The 20,911-nt window shown below is 43.7% G+C and overlaps 1 long non-coding RNA gene across 3 annotated transcripts in view; it reads left to right on the top strand.

The window, feature by feature from the left end:
• Positions 1-20,696, top strand: part of LOC135970145 (uncharacterized) — a 34,445-nt gene extending 13,749 nt beyond the window's left edge. The window contains exons 2-4 of one of the 3 annotated variants that reach the window (XR_012433194.1): positions 5,722-6,202; positions 12,158-12,340; positions 13,365-20,696. This is a non-coding gene — a long non-coding RNA (uncharacterized lncRNA). Of the gene's footprint in view, positions 1-5,721; positions 6,203-12,157; positions 12,912-13,364 lie in introns of those variants that run through there. The other 2 variants (XR_012433195.1, XR_010585654.1) reach the window with 2 other exon arrangements.
• The last annotated feature ends 215 nt before the right edge of the window (positions 20,697-20,911 follow it).

Here is a 20,911-nt window from a genome sequence, read left to right as displayed (position 1 = left end):
CCTTTTGATTTGTCAGGTATGCTGTGCTTAGTATTTATCACGCTATTCTTTTCATGCTATTTACCAGGAACAAACAGATCTGGGATTAGATCCAGGTGAGCTTCTTAGTGTCCTTGAGCTCCAACATCCTCAGCGTAAGATGAGGACAATGACACTCAAAGTGCACACAAAAATTCAAGGTGCGAAGGGGAGAGTTTCAGGCAGCGAGTGTGCATTCTTTAGTGATTAGTTGGACAAGTGGAATGCCTGGTGCTTTTAGAATCTTGTTATGTTTAAAATTTTCATAGGAGGCCAGGTGCGGTGGCTTACGCCTGCAATCCCAGCACTGTGGGAGCCTGAGGCAGGCAGATTCACCTGAAGTCAGAAGTTGGAAACCAGCCTGGCCAACATGATGAAACCCCCTCCCTACTAAAAATACAAAAATTAGCCAGGTGTGGTGGCAGACGCCCTTGGTCCCACCTACTCAGGAGGCTCAGATAGGAGAATTGCTTAAACCCGGGAGGTGGAGATTGCAGTGAGCCAAGATCGCACCACTGCACTCCAGCCTGGGTGACAGAGCAATGCCCTGCCTAACAACAACAACAAAAAATCATATGAATTTAAGGCAAAATAAAAACCAAGTTCATGCACCTTAGATGATATGGAGGAAGACAACTCAGTGGGTTGGAATTAGCGACGCCCCAAGGTGAGGCACGCTCTAACTTTTGACCTGTGTTTCTTACCTGTCTTGTTGGGCTCTAGCTCGTAGGGGTTCTGTCTGGAGAGTACAGTCTGTTACAGTGTCCCACACCTCAGAATGCCTGTCAGTGCGGGTAGGCACCATCCATTCCACTGAGGGGCCTAATGAACAAAAAGGCAGAGGGAGGGCAAATTATCTCTCTCTCTGCTTGAGCTGGGACACCCATATTCTGCCCTTGGAGATCAGAGATCCTGGTTCTGGGGACTTTGGACTCAAACTGTGACTTAACCCATTGCCCCCGCTTCTACCTTTTCTAAGGCTTTGGACTTGGACTGAAGCACACGCCAGCTTTCCTGAATCTCTGGCTTACAGACAGCACTTCTCAGCCTCCATAACTACAGGAGCCAATATCTATAATAAATCCATCTCTCCTACACACGTGAGCACACGCACACACACACACATACACACACATACATACACATCAGCTCTGTTTCTCTGGAGAACTCTAACACACCTGGTGACTTTGGCCTTCACTGCATGAAGACACATAAGCAATCAGAAAAACCTTTTCTCATCTCTCCCAGTCGCTTGCTCTCAGTCACCCAGCCTCTGCACCTATGACCTGCCTTTCCCCTTGCTGAAGAGGATAAGAGGTTAGTGGGTTCCTGCTCCTAAGACCCGTCTCTCCTCCCACCTGGGGCTTTGCTCCTCCAATTCTGCCCCAATATGCCCCCTCCCATCAACATATTTTCTCTTTGTACTGGATTACTCTCATCAGGAAACCAAGATGTTGGAATGGATTCTATCTTAATTACCCACTGGGGGCCCCCAGCCCCACTGCATCTGCCAGAACCACCCTCCACGAAAGAGCTGCCCATGCCTGCTGCTTCCAGTGCCCACCTCCCCTTCTCTCCGGGGCCTTCTGCGGGCAGGCTCCCTTCCACAACCACCAGTGTCCTGCAGGTGGGCAAATCAAATGCTGGTCAGTGCTTGGTCCTCTCCTTCCCTGCAGCCTTCTCTAAATGGCATGTGCTTAAAATGACACACATGTAACTCGGGCATCAAGGATAATATGAAGTAACACATTTAAGAATGCAAAGTTTTAAAAGAACTAAATATAACTTTAAGATTGTTTTTACATTTAAAAAATAACATTTTGAAATGTTTTCAAATAATTTTAGGCTTACAGACAGATTGCAAAAAATAAAAATAAAAAAATAAAAGCCTAGAGAGTTCTTGTGCAGTCCTCACCCAACATCCTCTCATGTTAATATCTTACATAAACAATGACACCATTATCAAACCAGGAAACTGGCATTGGCACAACACTAGTAATTAAACAACAGATTTTTTTTTTCTTTTTCTAGACGGAGTCTCACTCTTGTTATCCAGGCTGGAGTGCAGTGGCACGATCTTGGCTCACTGCAACCTCTGCCCCCCAGGTTCAAGCAATTCTCCTGCTTCAGGCTCCCAAGTAGCCAAAATTACAGGCACTCAACACCATGCCCAGCTAATTTTTGTATTTTTAGTAGAGATGGGGTTTCATCATGTTGGCAAGGCTGGTCTTGAACCCCTGACCTCAGGTGATCCACCCGCCTTGGCCTCTCAAAGTGCTGGGATTACAGGCATGAGCCACCATGCCCAGCAAATGACAGAATTTACTGAAAAGCCACCAGTTTTCCTGTAGATGTACTTTCTCTGTTCCAGAATCCAAACCAGGGTCCCTCATGGACTTAGTTATCCTGTCATCAGTATCTCCTCCAGTCAGTGACAGCTCCTACGGGTTTTTGGTTGTATTTTTGCTGGTTTTTGTTTTTGTTGAGATGGAGTCTCACTCTGTTACCCAGGCTGGAGTGCAGTGGCACGATCTCAGTTCACTGCAGCCTCCGCCTCCTCAGTTCACTGCAGCCTCCGCCTCCTGGGTTCAAGCGATTCTTGTACCTCAGCCTCCTGAGTAGCTGGGATCACAGGCATGAGCCACCACACCCGGCTATTTTTTTTTTTTTTTGTATTTTTAGTAGAGATAGGGTCTCCCCATTTTTGCCAGGCTGGTCTTGAACTCCTGGTTTCAGGTGATCTACCTGCCTTGGCCTCCCAAAATGCTGGCATTATAGGCGTGAGCCACCGTGCCCGGCCTTTTGCTGTTGTTTTTTATAGAATGTTCTCAGTTCAGGTTTGTCTGATGTTTTCACCCAATTAGATGAAAGCATTTTTAGTAAAATATCATAGACTTATAGAATTTTTAAAGCTGTTTACACTGTAGCAGACAACATTCTAAATGTTTTGAAAAACACATTGACTTACTTAAAATTCTCAATTATTTTCAAAGTAATTATTTCCTCCTCTATTTTACACATGAAGAAACTGGGAAGTTCAATAATTGTAAATGTTAAAGTGCACGCAATTATTCCCAGGGTTGGGACTTCAGCCCTAGCACTCCACCTTAGCAGCCCACATATTTTTTTCCAAGCAGTGACTGTGTGTCAGGCTGGGGCAGACTACTGGGACCTCAAGGATGCAGTTCTGGGTAAAGGAAGGAAGACCTCTGACAAAGCTCTTTAAAAAGAGGTCAAAGAGGCTGGGCACGATGGCTAATGCCTGTAATCCCAGCACTTTGGGAGGCCGAGGTGGGTGGATCACCTGAAGTCAGGGGTTTGAGACCAGCCTGGCCAACATGGTGAAATCCTGTCTCTACTAAAAATACAAAAATTAACCGGATGTGGTGGCAGGCGCCTGTAATCCCAGCTGCTTGGGAGGCTGATGCAGGAGAATCTCTTGAACCCGGGAAGCAGAGGTTGCAGTGAGCCGAGATCGTGCCACTGCACTCCAGCCTGAGCGACAAGAGTGAAACTCCATCTGAAAATAAATAAATAAATAAATAAAATAAAATAAAAAATAAAACAACTCTAGATGACATCATTTAGGCTACACTTGTTCTCTTCATATAACCTTCAGTTCCATTTCTGTCTAGATTTATTTTAAGGTAGGAGTTATCACCTAAAAAAAGCCACTGAATTAAAAAGTTTGAATTGTAAGCAGCTAAATGGAGAGCAATATTAAATAAGCAAAACAGACAAAGAGAAAAAGGAAAAAAGAGTCTGTTAGTGAACGCTATCCATTCCATACTATCCTTGGAAGTTAATCATAATGAGAATGTTACAAATATCTTGTTAAGAAGTCTTGAAGCCTGTTAACAAGTGGAAACTGAAGGCTGTGCTATCCAGCACTGTTCACTGGTGCAACAATTCCTTGCCTTATTGTCTCTTACTGCAATACCCACTAATGAATCCTCATAGTACCTTTTATTTAACATATAAAATGATTTAACATTTCATTAGCTATTGGTCCATAATTATAATTTTGCTTGTAACTTCCATTATGAAACACCTTTGAACAAGCAATTGTTTCCAGATAGACACAGTAAGTTTCAAGGGGGGAAATGAATTGCAAGTATTAAGTGCAACTGGCCAGAGGTCTATACCAAGAGTAGCTATCAACAGATCTGAGATACCTAGCATAAGAGCAGGTGTTCGTCAGTGGTTGGACCTGGGCCCAGTATCGCTTAACAGCTTTATCAATGACCTGGGTGAGATGGAATGGAAAGCATGCTTCATACATTTGCAGCTGACACAGAGCCAGGTGGAGACAAATAGGGCTGCAGGAGAGATATAATTCAAATCAACTTCAGCAAATGTGGGTCCCACAATTCCAAAACATACATTGACTAGATTCATGGGTAGAGAACAGTTTAAGGGAAAGAGAGAATGATAACAAAAGAAAAAGTTTTCCGTTCTTCAGCAGTTTGCCAACTGACTGGGAACAATGGGCAAGAATACAGGCAAAAATGGTAGCCCAAGAAAGCAAGTGACATCTGTGTGTGCAGAGCTGACACTGATTGTTACCAGTGGCTTTACAGTGCTCAGAGATTCGTGAAGTGACTGGGCTAACAGAGGGAGGTGGAGCAAGGTGTGGCCAGCTCAGCAATGCAAATGAGCATCTTAAGGTTAGTCTGGGAGGAGTGAACGGCACAGAGGGATACTCAGCAAAAATGGCATAATTTTGTCAATACCATGGAAAACAGATGACAAAAGCAAGCAAAAATCAATCATTCAGTTATTTAAGGTCGCGTAAAGTCAACGCCAATACAGATAAAAAGTAACATTATAAATATAGAAAATGTTGAGCTAAGTAAGTAAAGGAGACAAAGCCGTAGATAGGAGTTATGATGTGTAGGAGAACCCAAAATTCGACATTAGGAAATGGAAGAGAGGTGAAAGTTTTGTCACTGGTGTGAGACAATCTTTATATGTTATGCCTTGTATTTCCTTTGAAAGCTAAACAGGCAGGAAATGTAAATAAATACATTCATACTTAATAAAGTATGTGTGTAGGGTGAGATCACCTTCTGTACATTTAAAATAGAGATGCAATTCACATATCATAAAAGTCAGCCTTTTAAAGTCTTTCTTAGCCTATGTACGAATTGGCAGAAAACCACTAAAATAATTAACGAACTGGATTTGTTTAGCTTGGAGAGTAGAGAAGTATTGATCCAGAATGGTGGAGAGTGTATTTTCAGAGTAGAGCAAAGTTTTCCTGACTGTAAAGGTTGTTAAAGGAGGTAATGAAGGTTCCCCTTGATAAAGATTTTTGAAATTAAGATAAATCTGATCTTTTGGGCAAGGTGTAAATGTGGTCTCACACGACAGTAAGACTGTGCCTTTGGATCTTAAGGCTTTGTGTATGTGTTATTTGGTTCCGATGTTTCTCTGTTCTCCAATTGTGTTATGTTAAAAGCTGTAAACTCAGAGAGAGAGAAACAACCCACACGTAGGACAACAAATAATCATTAGTCATTTGGGCCAATGTAAAATATTTTCTCAGATTTCGATAAAATAGCCAAATAAGCAGCTGAGTGTATCTTCTGTTTTTTATCATTGAATGGCAATGCTCCACAATGGATTTTTAAATGAGTTGTCGTCATTAAAGCAGATGGCATGAAATGGTGCAACACTAAATATCAACTCTCCTGCCAGCAGGGTGAGAAGTGAGCTGTTGTCAATCTCAAGTGAACCAGATGGATAAGAGAAATTTTCTGGTGATCTCCTGCACATCTGTCATGGGCTTGTGATCCTGATGATCCTTGTGCCAGGCCTGACCATGGAGATGCTGCCCTCCTTGCCTTGCAAAGAAAGCCCTGCTACTCGGTCATACGATAGCCAGCGAAGCTCTCCTTTGCTGCCACTTTCCATGGAGGGAGAAAAATAGAATGTGGACAGCAGCTGTGAGGAGTATTTCGCAGATGGTGCCAACCGACCCACAAAAGCCCTTTGTGCTCAGGTACTCTGCCATCTGACAGGTGTCAAAGGTCTGGTGGACTCATTGAGCTGTGTGCTGGTTGCCATCCTCTGTGAGGTTACAAGGAGACTGGTCTGTCTCAAGGGAGAAGACTGCTCATTTGAGGCGGGTGAGGCTCCACCCAGGGGGATGAACAACTCATCAAGGTGACATCCACTGAAGGTGATCAGAATGCATAGTTTACTTTTTTTTTTTTCCACATGTAAAGGTGATTCCCAAGTTCTATCTATTCAGATAGATCATACAAAAAAGCGTCAACATGCAGTAGGCTGACACATGGGCCTTGCAGAATTTGCATTTCTCTCATTACATTTGCAATCATCAATCCTTAAGCCTCCTTCTTCCTATATTGCTCTGTGCACCTACTGAGTTGAAAGAATGCCAGCATCCACCAAGCAAGAACCATACCAAATTCCCTGTCCAGACAGATTCCACAGAAATCAACCAAAATTAATAGAAATGAAAGCTATGATGCCTCCACCCCCATAGGAAGGAGAGAACAATTGGAAAAGGGGTCAGGAGACATTGTGTAAGATTTCGGCTGCAACCCACTTCTAAAACAAAGCTGTCTACAGAATATCTGCACTGAACTTTGGAGCCTGGTATAGATCTTTCATCTGCAGCTAAGGAGTTGATATTTTTAATGTGTTCATACTAGTCAATAATGCTTATCTGGAAATTCCAAAGAACATCAGGTTATTCCTTTCAACTTAACATCTGCACTTTGATACAATCTTAATATCTAATATAACATCAAAACAACTTCTAACAAACAACTGCATATTAGAAACAGTTGTGTTACATTATAGTTTTCACAGTAAATTCACATTAGGGAATTTGCATATACGATTAGGATTCAGGCTGAGATGATATGTTAGAATCAAAATATGATCACTGCCAAAGTATCTTGGCCATTTTTTTTTTTTTTTTTTTTTTGAGTAAGTCTCACTCTGTCTCACCCAGGCTGGAGTGCAGAGGTGCGATCTCGGCTCACTGCAGCCACTACCTCCTGAGTTCAAGTGATTCTCCTGCCTCAGCCTCCTGAGTAGCTGGGACTACAGGTGTGCACTGACATACCCAGCTAATTTTTGTATTTTTAGTAGAGATAGGGTTTCACCATGTTGGCCAGGCTGGTCTTGAACTCCTGATCTCAGGTGATCCACCCCTCTCGGCCTCCCTAAGTTCTGGGATTACAGGAGTGAGGCACCTCACCTGGCCCAAAGTATCTTGGTCATTTAATAAGGCTTTTTGCATCTGGAATTCTTTCACTGAATTCTTGAAATGATATTACATGCATTATGCCTCTTTTATAACTTGGAAGGCATGATCCTATTTGTGTATATACACATATGTTGAACTTAAAATAGTTCAACAATATGTGGAGAGACTTAAAATAGTTCAACATGTTGAAAATGCTTATTTCCGATAGTGGGATTTGTGGTGATTTTAAACTTTTAAAATTTTTGCATCATTTGAGATATATATAATGCATATGTATCTCTTAGAAAATTAAGTTATTTTAAAATTACTTGAAAATATCAACTAAGATTCAGTTTTCTTCACTTCTCAGTGGTGAAACTAAGCTGATGAATATATTACAGGGATTTTTTTCGAGTGATCAAATTGAGGAAATAGGCATAGTTCATTCATTCATCAATCCTTTAGTTGTTTGGAAGTTTATTCATTCAGTCATCCATGTAGTGTGCCTACTAAATGTCGGAAATTTGATTATGGTTCAGTCAATAAACAGACTCCCCAAATTAATGATTTTCTTTTAAAAATACTAATCTTAAATTTTTGTTTTTTGAGGTGGAGTCTCACTCTGTCACCCAGGCTGGAGTACAGTGGCACGATGTTGGCTCACTGCAACCTCCACCTCCTGGGTTCAAGCAATTCTTCTGCCTCAGCCTCCCAAGTAGCTGGGATTACAAGTGCCTGCCACTATGCCTGGCTAATTTTTGTATTTTTGATAGAGACAGGGTTTCACCACGTTGGCCAGGCTGGTCTCGAACTCCTGACCTCAAATGATTCGCCCACCTCGGCCTCCCAAAGTGCTGGGATTGCAGGCGTGAGCCACTGCGCCCAGCCTTAAAATGATTTTATAATTGGATGTAACCTCCAGAGTGAAGCTATTACTCAGAGAACTAGCCCCTTAGTGCAGGCTGGGGGTGTGTGCTAAAGGCCCCCAGTGGAGTCGCAATTCCCATCTATAAAATAGGAGAACAAAATGTTGGCCTCATGGACCCATCCTAAGGATTACATGAATTGTTCATATTGAAGGTTATGTTGGTATATGAAATAATCAGCAATTAAGGCTGGGCATGGTGGCCGATGCCTGTAATCATAGCATTTCAAGAGGCTGAGGCAGGTGGATCACTTGAGGCCAAGAGTTCGAGACCAGCATGGCCAACATGGTGAAACCCCGTCTGTACTAAAAATACAAAAATTAGCTGGGTGTAGTGGTGGGCACCTGTAATCCCAGCTACTTGGGAGGCTGAGGCATGAGACTCGCTTGAACCCAGGAGGCGGAGGTTGCAGTGAGCTATCATGCCACTGCCCTCCAGCCTGGGTGGCAGCGCAAGACTCTGTAAAAAAAAAAAAAAAAAAAAAAAAAAAACCCACATCAGGAATTAAAAGTGCAAAAAAATTTTAAAACCTTTGTTTTATGCTAAATATATCTGAGACAGATAGTTTGGCTTATTTTTTACAGCCTGTGTTAAAGACTCTGAATGTCTAGGATAATTTGAAAGTAAGATTATAACAAAAACTTGGTTATAATATTTGTTTTCTTTATACTCCTTTAGATGAATTATCTTTCACGTGAATAAATATTCTCTGAGAATATAAATAATTGAAAAATTAGACAGATTTTTTACTTTGAAAGCGAAAGACTAAAAAAAATCTTGCAAGTGATTGTTGCTGGCCTCCACCTCCTTTCCACAGCTTTGTCCTCAGCTCCTCATAGTACAGTGGGAATTTCTTTTGTTGTTTGTTTTTGTTTGTTTGTTTGTTTTTTGAGATGGAGTCTTACTCTGTCGCCCAGGCTAGAGTGCAGTGGCACGACCTCGGCTCACTGCAAGCTCTGCCTCCCGGGTTCACGCCATTCTCTTGCCTCAGCCTCCCAAGTAACTGGGACTACAGGCGCCCTTTTTTTTTTTTTTTTTTTGTACTTTTAGTAGAGACGGGGTTTCTCCGTGTTAGCCAGGATGGTCTCCATCTTCTGACCTTGTGATCCGCCCGTCTCGGCCGCCCAAAGTGCTGGGATTACAGGTGTGAGCCACTGTGCCCAACCCAGGGGAAGGTTTTATGATCTCAGACCTCACTCATTCCCAGACCAATCCTGGTTTGGGCAACTATTGCCTGTTATATAACAAGAAATTATATGCTAGGATTGTTACCAGAGGGGTACTTTCCCAATTCTTATCAAATGTAGAGGGTTAAGCAAATCTGGTATTCACATCACTGGTGGTCATATCACTATAAAAGATACTCCATTATGCATTTTCAAATTCAATTTTGTTTTTCACTTGTATTTGTAAATGGGCATATGTTATAAATTCTTTCTCTTTTCCTTTTGGTGGAAGAAAATTTGAGAAGATAACAGGTCATAAGATATCTGACTTCCCTGATCCAAGATAGAGTAATTAAACTCCATTCCTCTTCCTCAGATGCAATTTAGGCACATTTCCAAAGAAAAGAGAAATAGATTTGATTGGATGGAGTAGTTATTAATTAACCAATTGGTTTACATTCATGAAATGTGAAGAAGAGGAAATATTTCCTATTGTGCTTCTTGATTCAGCTATAACTGCTGGGCAACACTTCCTGCTTGGCTTTTCTTTGACACTAAGTATGTGCATTGAAACACCCAGTGGTCTCCAAGTTGGAGATTCTTAAGTTTAGCCTGACAGCATAATGAGCACATAAGCACCCCCAGTGTCTCTGGATCTGATGTTCCCATGACACACAATACTGCTTGTCCAGTAGCAGGGCTGCTCGTATTTCAAGTATGAGCTGTGATAGCGCCTTCCAAATGAGGAAAAGGATAGGCAGGCTGTGCATTGTGAAGGCAGGTGTTGAGTTTCAGTCCATAAGGAAGAATGTATGGGATCCCTAGTGTCAAGTTTGCCTTGGCATCCTTCCCTTCCGGAAACTCCAGATACATAGGGCCCGTGCAGCCATTGCATGTTCCATTATCGAATGCTTTCCTATCATGGAGAGCCCTGCTTCTAAGCGACATGTGTGGAATGTATACTGAACTCTTGTTTACATTTTTTTGTGTTTAAATCTTGCTTGCTGTACATACTGACCATACTGAATTAAAAGAGTATTACATGAACAAATTGAGCTGCAATGGCCTGTAAATTGTGAAAAGGCAAATAGAACTGAAGGGTATAGACCTTGTTTACTGGTAAAAGCAATGGAGTTGAGGTCAGAATGGTTTAACACACAGCTTGTAATTTTCAGGAGTGGAAACTAAGGCACTCGCTTAAAACTTCTGATGTGATTTTTCTTAATTATAAAGTAGGGATAAACAACAATGAATACCTTATATAATTGTTATGAAACAGCAAAGTTTTATAGACTGTAAGTTGCCAAACTGATCTAAGATACCATTGTATGGGGCCAGGCATGGTGGCTCACGTCTGTAATCCCAGCACTTTGGGAGACCGAGGCAGGCAGATCACGAGGTTAGGAGTTTGAGACCAGCCTGACCAACATGGTGAAGCCCTGTCTCTACTAAAAATACAAAAATTAGTCTGGCGTAGTGGCATGTGCCTGTACTCCCAGTTACTCGGGAGGCTGAGGCAGGAGAATTGCTTGAACCGGGAGGCGGAGGTTGCAGTGAGTCTAGATTGCACCACTGAACTCCAGCCTGCAGCCTGGGAGACACAGCGAGACTCTGTCTCCAAAAAAAAAAAAAAAAAAAAAAAGAATCCATTGTACTACAAGAAGTGTATTTCCTCACGTGTGACTTAACTGACTTAACTGACTCCTAAGACAGTTTGAACAGAAAACTCATAGGGAATTGTTCCAAGAAGAGGAGTAGCCACAACTCTGGTGGTCTCTGTGTAAATCCTGGCTGTACTCCATGTGAATGCTCGAGTTCTGGGCTCTTGTCTCCTTGAAATCATTGATCTCAGGTTGGAAGTAACCTCAAGAAGTCATCTTGTCTATGTCCTGCCCTATATGCTAAAATTTTATGGATTCCATAGCTTTGGTCCAAAAAGGTAAATTGACTTACTCAAAGTTACAAAGCTAATTAGGGTCAGATTAAACCAGAAATTGTGGGCAGTATAAGATGTTGCTATTGTGAGGTGCTCCTAAGAACTTGCAAGTAATATCCTGATAGTATGGCAAGTAAAATCAGCACATAATGTATGAACCTGTGTGACTACAAAAATTGCCCTGATGGATGGACATGCCTGAATGTACAAAAATCTTGGGCCTATTAACTTCTGTGCAGAGAGGGTTAACAGAAGCAACTAGAGTGCTTTCACAGAGTCTACAAAGCGATGCCACGGGGTCAGAATTGGTAAGATCTCTCCAGCTCTGTGCAGAGGAGACAGCGTTCCAATCAGCAAGCTCAACCTCCCCAGGGGAAATGGTGGTTTCAGGCTGCACCAACTCCATGGGCTTCGCCTTCAGGCTGATCAGCTGCCTCTGATCCCTTTTACTTTTCTGGCTATAATTTGTTTTCCATATAAATTTTCCAATAGAAGGAAAGACACGTCTTCTTGGATATGATTTATATCTCTCTGAATATTGATATATCTCAACATAACTTAAGAAGTTAATATCTGTTTTTTACACTGGCCTCTTGTGAATTTGATTAATGGGAATTAGTTTCTTTAAACAAATAACTGTTGGGCTCACACACACACATGCGACAACTTCCACTTGAATGCTGGTGGAAAGATCCTGAATCAAGAGGACTCTAAAATGGTAAAGGGGCCACACACAACTCAACATCCACCTCCTCAGTGGCATCATTCTGTCACGTCATCAGTGCTACCTCCTCTGATTCCAGTGCAGTCCTCTTTGCACTACCAGGGAGTACCAGCAGTGCTGCTCATAGACCCATAGACCCACTCCTCTCTCCCATGTCTCTTGCAGGCAGCACTAACTCATCATGCAATGCTTCCTATGGAACTTGGATGTGGCCTGCTTCCGGAGCCACTGCCAGTGGGATGCTCATGCTCCTCATCGTAAGGATCCCATGAGATGAGACCTATTTGCCAACCCTACATCCCTGCTGCAGATGACAGTGTCCCTGATGTTCCTGACCTGATGGCAGAGGTGTGGATGCTGGGTGTTTACAGTAGATGGTGGGGCCTGAGAAGACAGACAAGTAAAGATAACATGTAGAAGTGGCTTTTGCCTATGATGTGACAGTACGCTGGTACAGTTCATGAAGCAACATTTCACAGCCTATTGGATTGTGCTGTGTCATTGGATGAGATGTTTTTCCAAGCAGCAGCGTGTGAGAAAACTTACTTTGGATTTTATTCCACCTATACTGTGTGTTCAATAAACATTTTCTGTAACAAACAGAAACTGGCAACTTGCGAGGATTTGCTATCCAAGTTTCCACACTTTTCCTGCTAGGCAAGTTTCACTAAGTTGGAGAAGTGTAACAATGGCAGCCTTTATCCATTACTTAGAGTAGTTTCAATTTTCTGTTGTTCGTTTTGGTATCTTGATTTTTGGCAAAAATCCAGGATTTCCTAATTGAATTAAAACTTAGTATATAAAGTTGTATAAATGTATCAGATTTATAAAACTTGAAACAAGTTGTATTTGAGGCACACATATGAGCCTCAACTTTACCACAAAGGATATAGTCACTAAACAATAAAGAAATATACAGAGAGAGAGCCACAAAAGTGCTATTTTACTGTTGTTGAAACTCAAGCCTTTTTTGTTTTTTTTTTAGACAGAGTCTCACTCTGTCACCCAGGCTGGAGTGCAGTGGTATAATCTCAGCTCACTGCAACCTCTCCCTCCTGGGTTCAAGCGATTCTCCTGCCTCAGCCTCCCTATTAGCTGAGATTACAGGCATGCACCACTATGCCCAGCTAATTTTTGTATTTTTAGTAGAGACGGGGCTTAATCATGTTGGCCGAACTCCTGACCTCAGGTGATCTGCCACCACGGCCTCCCAAAGTTCTGGGATTATAGGTGTGAGCCACTGCACCTGACCTAAACCTAAGTCTTAATATGAAAGTTTTGCTCCTCTGAGATATTCCTTTAGGACAGCTCTGGTGTATTAATTCTATTTATTGATTACCAACATATTTATTGAGTGCCTAATATGTTCCAGGAGCTCTTCTAGGTACCAGGAACAGAACAGAATAACAGAACCTCATGGAGATAAATCATGGAATTTTCTCACTACATCAGAAGCCCTCGCTGGCAGAAGCTGTTTCTAATCCAGCACAGTTGTAGAATAAAACAAAGATTTATTAGATGAAAACCAACTTTTTTCATCTAATACAATTTTTGTTTAACTCTACAACTTCCATTTATCATGTAGGTAAGCTCTTTTTTCTTTTAATTTTTATTGTGTCATACATATTGTCAAGTGTACAGTTCTTGTAAATACACAGCTGCTTGAGTTTTTAGAAATGTGTATACCTGCATTACCACACTGTAGGGCAACATACTGAACATGGAACATTTTCAGCACTCTGGAAGGACCCTTGGTGCCCCATCCCCATATACAGCAGAGGAAACACTTAATTCTTTTGTGTGTGGCTTTTTTTTTTTTTTTTTTTTTTTTTTTTGAGATGGAGTTTTGCTCTTGTTGCCCAAGGCAGAATGCAATGGTGTGATCTCGGCTCACTGCAACCTCTGTCCCCGGGGTTCAAGCGATTCTCCTGCCTCAGCCTCCCTAGTAGCTGTGATTATAGGCACATGCCCATGCCTGGCCAATTTCTTACATTTTTAGTAGAAACAGGGTTTCATCACATTAGCCAGGCTGGTCTTGAACTCCTGACCTCAGATGATCCACCCGCCTCCATCTCCCAAAGTGCTGGGATTACAGGCATGAGCCACCACACCCAGTCTATTTTTGCTGTGAGTTCCTCCATGTACTGGTATTGCAGGTAGTGGCTGTTTGTTCTTTGCATTGCTCTGCAGTATTCCACTGTACGAATGCTTTACAATTTATCTAGTATACTTGATTCACATTTGGGTCGATTCTAGCTTTGGCCATTACGAATAAGGTTGCTATGCCCATTCTATTATGTATGTTTGGTGAATGTGAACATTTGTCATTGTTAGTGTTACATCTTGGAATACAATGGCTGAATCATAGAGCAGGTATATGCTTAGCTTTAGAAGCTGGTGACAGTTTTCCAAAGAGGATGTGCCAATTTACATTTCTACCAGCAGAGTATAAGAGATCCATTTGATCCACATTCTTGTCAACACTTGGTATTGTCAGTCCTTTACATTTTAGCCATTCTGATGTGTTTATATGGGAATTGCACTTCCTTGATGACTCATGTTCATTATAATTGATACTTTGGTTTCTACATGTGAATTATGTGATTTTAGTTAATGTGAATCATTGTCTGCAATCAAATCAGCACCAGGCTCACAGAAAGAGCGGAATTTCTGCTTGAAAAGCTAAGACCCTGAACTGAGATGATATGATGGCAAAGTAACATTGAGAAGCCACACACAAATGTCCATGCACCTCCACTCTAGACACAATTCTTTATTTTTGCCAGAGCTGTGCTCAGTCAGCTGGATATCTGTCTTGTTAGTTCCTTCCTTTTGTTATTCAACTGCTTCAACTTGTGGTCTAGATGAAACAGGAAAAGTTCCCTTATACCTCTCGTAGAACTTGCAGTGGGGGATGTGGCTCGCTTCTTCTGCACCCTGTTGTTCAAACCTCTAGGGGGAGCATGCCGACGGGCAGGTAGCGGGGAGCATCGACCCCATGGCGGCTTCTAGGGTTGAAGGTTTACAGCTCCTGAGACCCCAGTGGGCATGTGTTACAGGGCGCTATTTCAGTTTAGCCGTCCATAGGAGACTTATGTTAATCAGCTCAATTAGAGCCTCTGCCTTATTGAAAGGACAGAGGGCTTTCTGTATCCTGGGTTCTTGCCTTAGTGTACCAGAAAAATTGGATCACACTTGGGCTTGGAGGATGAGTGCAAGATTTTTTATTGAGTGGTGGTAGCTCTCAGTGAGGTGGATGGGGAGGCCAGAAGGCGGATGGAACGGGAAGGTGGCGGTTTTCCCCTAGAGTCAGGCTGCCCAGCGGCTGAACTCTGCTCCAACCACCCTGGCCACACTCCATGTCATCCCGGTGGTCAATAACCTGCCAGCATCTGCCAGTGCCTCTTGGTATGCTGTTTCTCCAGTGTGTTCCTCTCAACGTCCAGCCTCTTGTGCCTCTGCCCACTAGGGTCTCAGGGTTTTTATAGGCACAGGAAGGGGGCATGGTGGGCCAGGACGGTCTTGGGAAATGCAACATTTGGGCATGAATACACAAATACCTGTCCTCGCCTAGGGCTGTGGGCACAGGCCCGGGGGTGGGCCCTAGCCAGGGACCTGCCCTTCTCTACCCAGCACTTTCCTGCCCCACTTTCATATCGTAGATACTGACTTGTTCTTCTGTGGCTCTTTCCCTCCTCAGAGCCCTATCATGTAGGCCCCTATATTCTACCAAAACTTCATATGCGAAACAAAAACTTGAATGAGATGAGGCCCAGTGGCCTTTTGTTTATATTCTCAGTGTTCTTCATCTCTCTTTGGCATTGGCCATTGTCAATGGTCCACTCATTGAAACAAATTCCTCCATTTCCTTCTATGAAGCTAGGTTTTCCTGATCTTCGCACTCTTTGACCACTCCTTTATTTTCTTTATTTAATTCACACAGTAGTTCTTTACTATGAAGCTCCCAGATCTCAGTCCTTGGATCATGTCTGTTCCCAGTAGTGGCTGGATTCTATTTAGCTGCTTTGGTTCTATTCTTAGGACCAGCCTGACCCCACACTCTTAGAGGTGTAGCTCCATCCCAAACTTCTCCCCTCTGTGGGCTCCTCACCCCACCCTGACCTATCCACTTTGACTCTCTCAGCCTCTGCCTTCACCCCTTCTTCTGTTTCCCTCCCACCCCTTGGATGTGGCTCATTGTGTCCTCTTCCCATCAGTGACCTTCACCCCCTAGAGAATGATTCAGAGATTTATGTCCCCTCCCCATCCCCAGATGGCTGAGGCAACTCTTCTCCTGGTCCAGCCCAGCTTTGCATCCCCTTGCTCTGGCTTTGTCCCCATAGGTGGCTGTCCATCAGTGCAGCAATAGCTAAGTAAACAGGATGGGCGCTTACAGGACTGTGGTGTGGGCTGGGCAATGCTCCATGAAACAAAAGTTCCTCTCACACCTTTTCTCATTATGTAAGCATAGATGCTGCGTCCTGGCACACAGAGCCACTTGCTGGATGAAATGCATCATGCCTCGGTCCTCTTCCTTGTTCACGAAGGTAACTTTCCTCCGGGTTACTGAAAGAGGGTAGGACAGAGGGCATGGGTGTCCTGTGAGGCTCAGAGACTACATTTGCCCTTTTCCCTCCATTTCAAAGGTGTCTAAAGGTATTGGTGCTTTTGTGACCCCATAAGGTATTAGTGGTTTTGTAACCCTCGTGGGACATGTAGTTCTTAACAGAGACAGGTGAGCAGGGCTGAGCAGGCTGCTACTTGCAGCTGGAGGGCAGTGTCTCAGGGCTGAGTGGCCAGGCTGGACATTCTCTCTACTCAGGATGTTGCTCCCACCTGGGGCTTGCATAAATCAACCTCATCCCTTCCCGCCCCCATGCATAATAAATCACACTGTGATGGCGAGGCTTCTCCCCTTTGCCGCCTGTGCTAACTCAGGTAGAACCTGCCCCTTAATGTGCCACACTGCACTACTCATTCCCTGGGCATTGTGGCCTCCAAGGTGGAAACTCTCTTTGGAAATGTGCTGCCCTTGGTATGCTCTGCTTGTTTTCTTTAGCAAATTGTAACTAGGTGAAGAGGGCACCAAAGGGAGCCAGGGTCCCTTAGGAACACCGTGACTTTACCCCACCTTTTCCCAAGGACAAAAGGGCTATGCTTGGCCAAGTTCCCTTAGTGTTGACTGATATGCACGTTACCTCATGGGAAGGTGAGAGGGAACAGTTTGCCTGCCATTTTGGCAAATATAGTAAGTAAAGAGTGGGTCCAACTTGAGTAAAGGATGACCTGCTGACTCATTTTGAATGTGCCAGCTTTCAGCCTCCCTAAGTGCAGTGGCCTGACATAAACCTTGCCATTGTGGAGACGCCAACACCATCAAAGTCAGCCTCTAAATAGCTAATGCCATTCTGGGCTGGAATACTCGACTCTTTACCTTGGTTTTCTTCATCATTTTATCAGACTTGCTTTAATTCCCCCTTTTTAAATTAATTAATTAAATAATTTTTTTTCTGAGACTGAGTCTTGCTCTGTTGCCCAGGCTGGAGTGCAGTGGCACGATCTTGGCTCACTGCAACCTCCACCTCCCGGGTTCAAACAATTCTCCTGTCTCAGCCTCCCAAGTAGCTGGGATTACAGGCTTGTGCCCCCATGTGTGGCTAATTTTTTGTATTTTTTTTTAGTAGAGATGGTGCTTTACCTTGTTGGCCAGGCTGGTCTCGAATTCCTGACCTCGTGATACCCCCCGCTTTGGTCTCCCAAAGTGCTGGGATGACAGTCGTGAGCCACCGTTCCCAGCAATTCCTTCTTTTTGAGACTATTAGATAGTAGAAAATTAATGTATATTGCCCTCTAGTGATTAATGATTACAAACACTTAACTACCAAAACATTTACTGATATTCAATTGTATTAAAAATCCCATTGTTTTATTCTGCATATATAAGTAATGCACACTTGTGTTGGGAATGTAAAGCATATCTGGACCTCTCTTCTGATATTCAGGTGCCTTTATCCAGACGACTACTCTGGAAGTCCATATGGGTCGCCGTTAGGCACCTCCAGCTTTAGCTTGTCCTGAAACTACTCCTCCAATACTGCCCTCATCTTCCCCTTTTACAAGTGCCTCAGACCCAAATCCTTGAAGTCACCTTTGAGTCCTCCCTGCCTCTCACAGCCTCCGGTCCTTTCAAAACAAACACATGAGAATTTGGGCTTTTGTCAAGGCACTGATTCTATCCTGCCTATCCCAGATATGGTCATCTCTCACCTAAATCCTGGCCAAAGCCTCCTTACTGGCTTCCCTGATTCTAGCCTTAAGAAACATAAGTCTATTCTCCACATGGCTGCAGAATGATTCATTTAAAATATAAGTCCAAGGCCGGGCACAGTGGCTCATGCCTATAACCCAAAGACTTTGGAAGGCCCAGATAGGCAGATCACCTGAGGTCAGGAGTTTGAGACCAGCCTGACTAACATGGTGAAACCCCATCTGTACTAAAAATACAAAAATTAGCCAGGCATGGTGGCACACTCCTGTAATCCCAGCTACTCAGGAGGCTGAGGCAGGAGAATCACTTGAACTCGGGAGGCTGAGGTTGCAGTGAGACTAGATCGTGCCACTGCACTCCAGCCTGGGCGACAGAGCGAAACTTCATCTCAAAACAAACAAACAAACAAACATGAAAATAGAAAATTAGCTGGGCATGGTGGCGGGTGCCTGTAATCCCAGCTACCCAGGAGGCTGAAGCAGGAGAATCGCTTGAACCCAGGTGGCGAAGGTTGCAGTGAGCCGAGATGGTGTCATTGCACTCCAGCCTGGGCAACAAGAGTGAAACTCCGTCTCAAAGAAAAATAATAAAAATAAAAATAAATAAAATAAAATAAAAACAAAAAATAAAATATAAGTCCAGTAGCATCTCTTTTCTCCTCCCAGCCTTTCAAGGACTCTTCCCATTCAGAATAAAGCCAACATCTTTGACATGGATGTTGAGAGAGAGAGCAATACGAATTCTTGCTGAATGAATGTATTTCTTCTCTGAACAAGTCTAGCCTTTGAGCAGAACCGACGTGAAGACAGTGAAGGAGTGCTTATGAAACTGTAGGAAGGGCTGGAGGAGCAGGCTCCAGGCCCTGGGAGCACCCTGTGAGCAGTCCTGTAGAGCTGGGGGCTGGCATTTGCCACAGAACTACAGACTCCAGCCAGCCAGGAAGATTGTTAGTCCAAAGGCCACCTCTGACATTGTGGAGGTCAAAAATTCACCAATCTGTTTGACCTCCAAAGGCATAATGGCTTATCAACTTCCTGTTGATAGATAGCTATCAACAGTAGACTTTTTTTTTTTTTTTTTTTAATGGAGTCTTGCTCTGTTGCCCAGGCTGGAGTGCAGTGGTGTGATCTTGGCTTACTGCAACTTCCACCTCCCAGGTTCCAGTGATTCTCCTGCCTCAGCTTCCTGAGTAGCTGGGATTACAGGTGTGTGCCCCCACACCCGGCTAATATTTGTATTTTTAGTAGATACGCGGTTTCACCATGTTGGTCAGGCTGGTCTGGAACTCCTCACCTTGTGATCCACCCACTTTGGCCTCCCAAAGTGCTGGGATTACAGGTGTGAGCCACTGCTCCCAGCCCCGGTATTTTGTTATAGCTGCACAAAGACACAAATACAGGCATACTGGGGGATGTTAGGGATGGACACTGAGGATAAATTCCTTATATCCACCATAGCCCCTGGGATGAGGTCAAGGTCTGAGGAAAAGTCTCCAACAAACTCTTAGCTAGATGTACTCTTCACATCTTATGTGCTTATGATGAAAAAAGTCTGACTTTTTTTTACAGGGATTATTACAACCTCAAGTTTGTGTTCATTGTCTGAGACTGGCTGGTTCAGTTCCCTCATTCCTGCACCATCTCCTTACTATGCACGCATTTACAAAATTTAACTTTCAAAGTGCCTCCAACCTCGCTTGTATCTGCAACAGTGACGAGTACAGGAGATCCTTCTGGACATGACTTGTCTTAATATCAGTCTGTCCTGGCACTGTGGCCATGCTGTGCCAGGGCCATCTCTAGCACTTGATTAACCAGCAACTGTACAATCTCCTGAACCAAGGCCTCAGGGTCTGCTTGGATGTCATCCCAACCTGACATCTCATGTGCCCTTTTCTGAGAAAATTCCAGAAAATCTTAGATATTCTACGGCCTGGATTTAGTCTTCTCCTTTCTACAGTAACTGTATATCAACCTCCTTAAAAAGGAGAGAATAATATCTGGGTCCCAGGAGAACTGCAGTGTTTCGGCAGTTGATTAATGACTATGCTGCCTGTGCTTTTGCAGTGAGGAATGACCCCTGCAGCTCATTGGTGGATGCTGCAGTCTGAGTAGGGCCCCCCACATATTTGTGCCTATTTCATGGGACTCCACCACAGTAGAAGTCAATTTGAAACTACCTCATTGAGAATGGAATTGCTCATCACCAAGGGCTGACATATGTTGACAGGCTGCTCTGACCCCAGCCCAGGGAAGCTGCAGCCAACTCTGAAACTCAGTTCACAACAGGACAGGTAGAAGCTCTTTTTGAAACATCCATCTGTGTCAGCAGCCTCGTCATCAGGGTGAAGTCTTTTGATGGAAGTCTTCCTACCCAGTGTCCGGGGTTGGGGGAGATCTAACACTTGGAAAATGCTGTGTTCTTTCAGTCCCCTGCAGCAGACTGAATTTGCCACAACAGCAGAGTATATCTGAGCAGAGTATATCTGCTGTTGTGGCAAATCTGAGGGTGACCTTGGGAGGAAGGATCCCAGAGGGTACCTGCTGTGAGAGAGGGCACCTGTGAGCCTGCTCAGGGGCTCAAGGCAAGGAATTGGACCTGGCTCACCTCATCACCGCACTAAATTTTCTCTACAGGGGTTTCCACTGGTT

This window comes from Macaca fascicularis, chromosome 3 (assembly GCF_037993035.2).
Source record: "Macaca fascicularis isolate 582-1 chromosome 3, T2T-MFA8v1.1".
Taxonomy (NCBI): domain Eukaryota; kingdom Metazoa; phylum Chordata; class Mammalia; order Primates; family Cercopithecidae; genus Macaca; species Macaca fascicularis.
The sequence above is the reverse complement of the archived record's forward strand: the minus strand, read 5'-3'. Positions and strand labels throughout refer to the sequence as shown.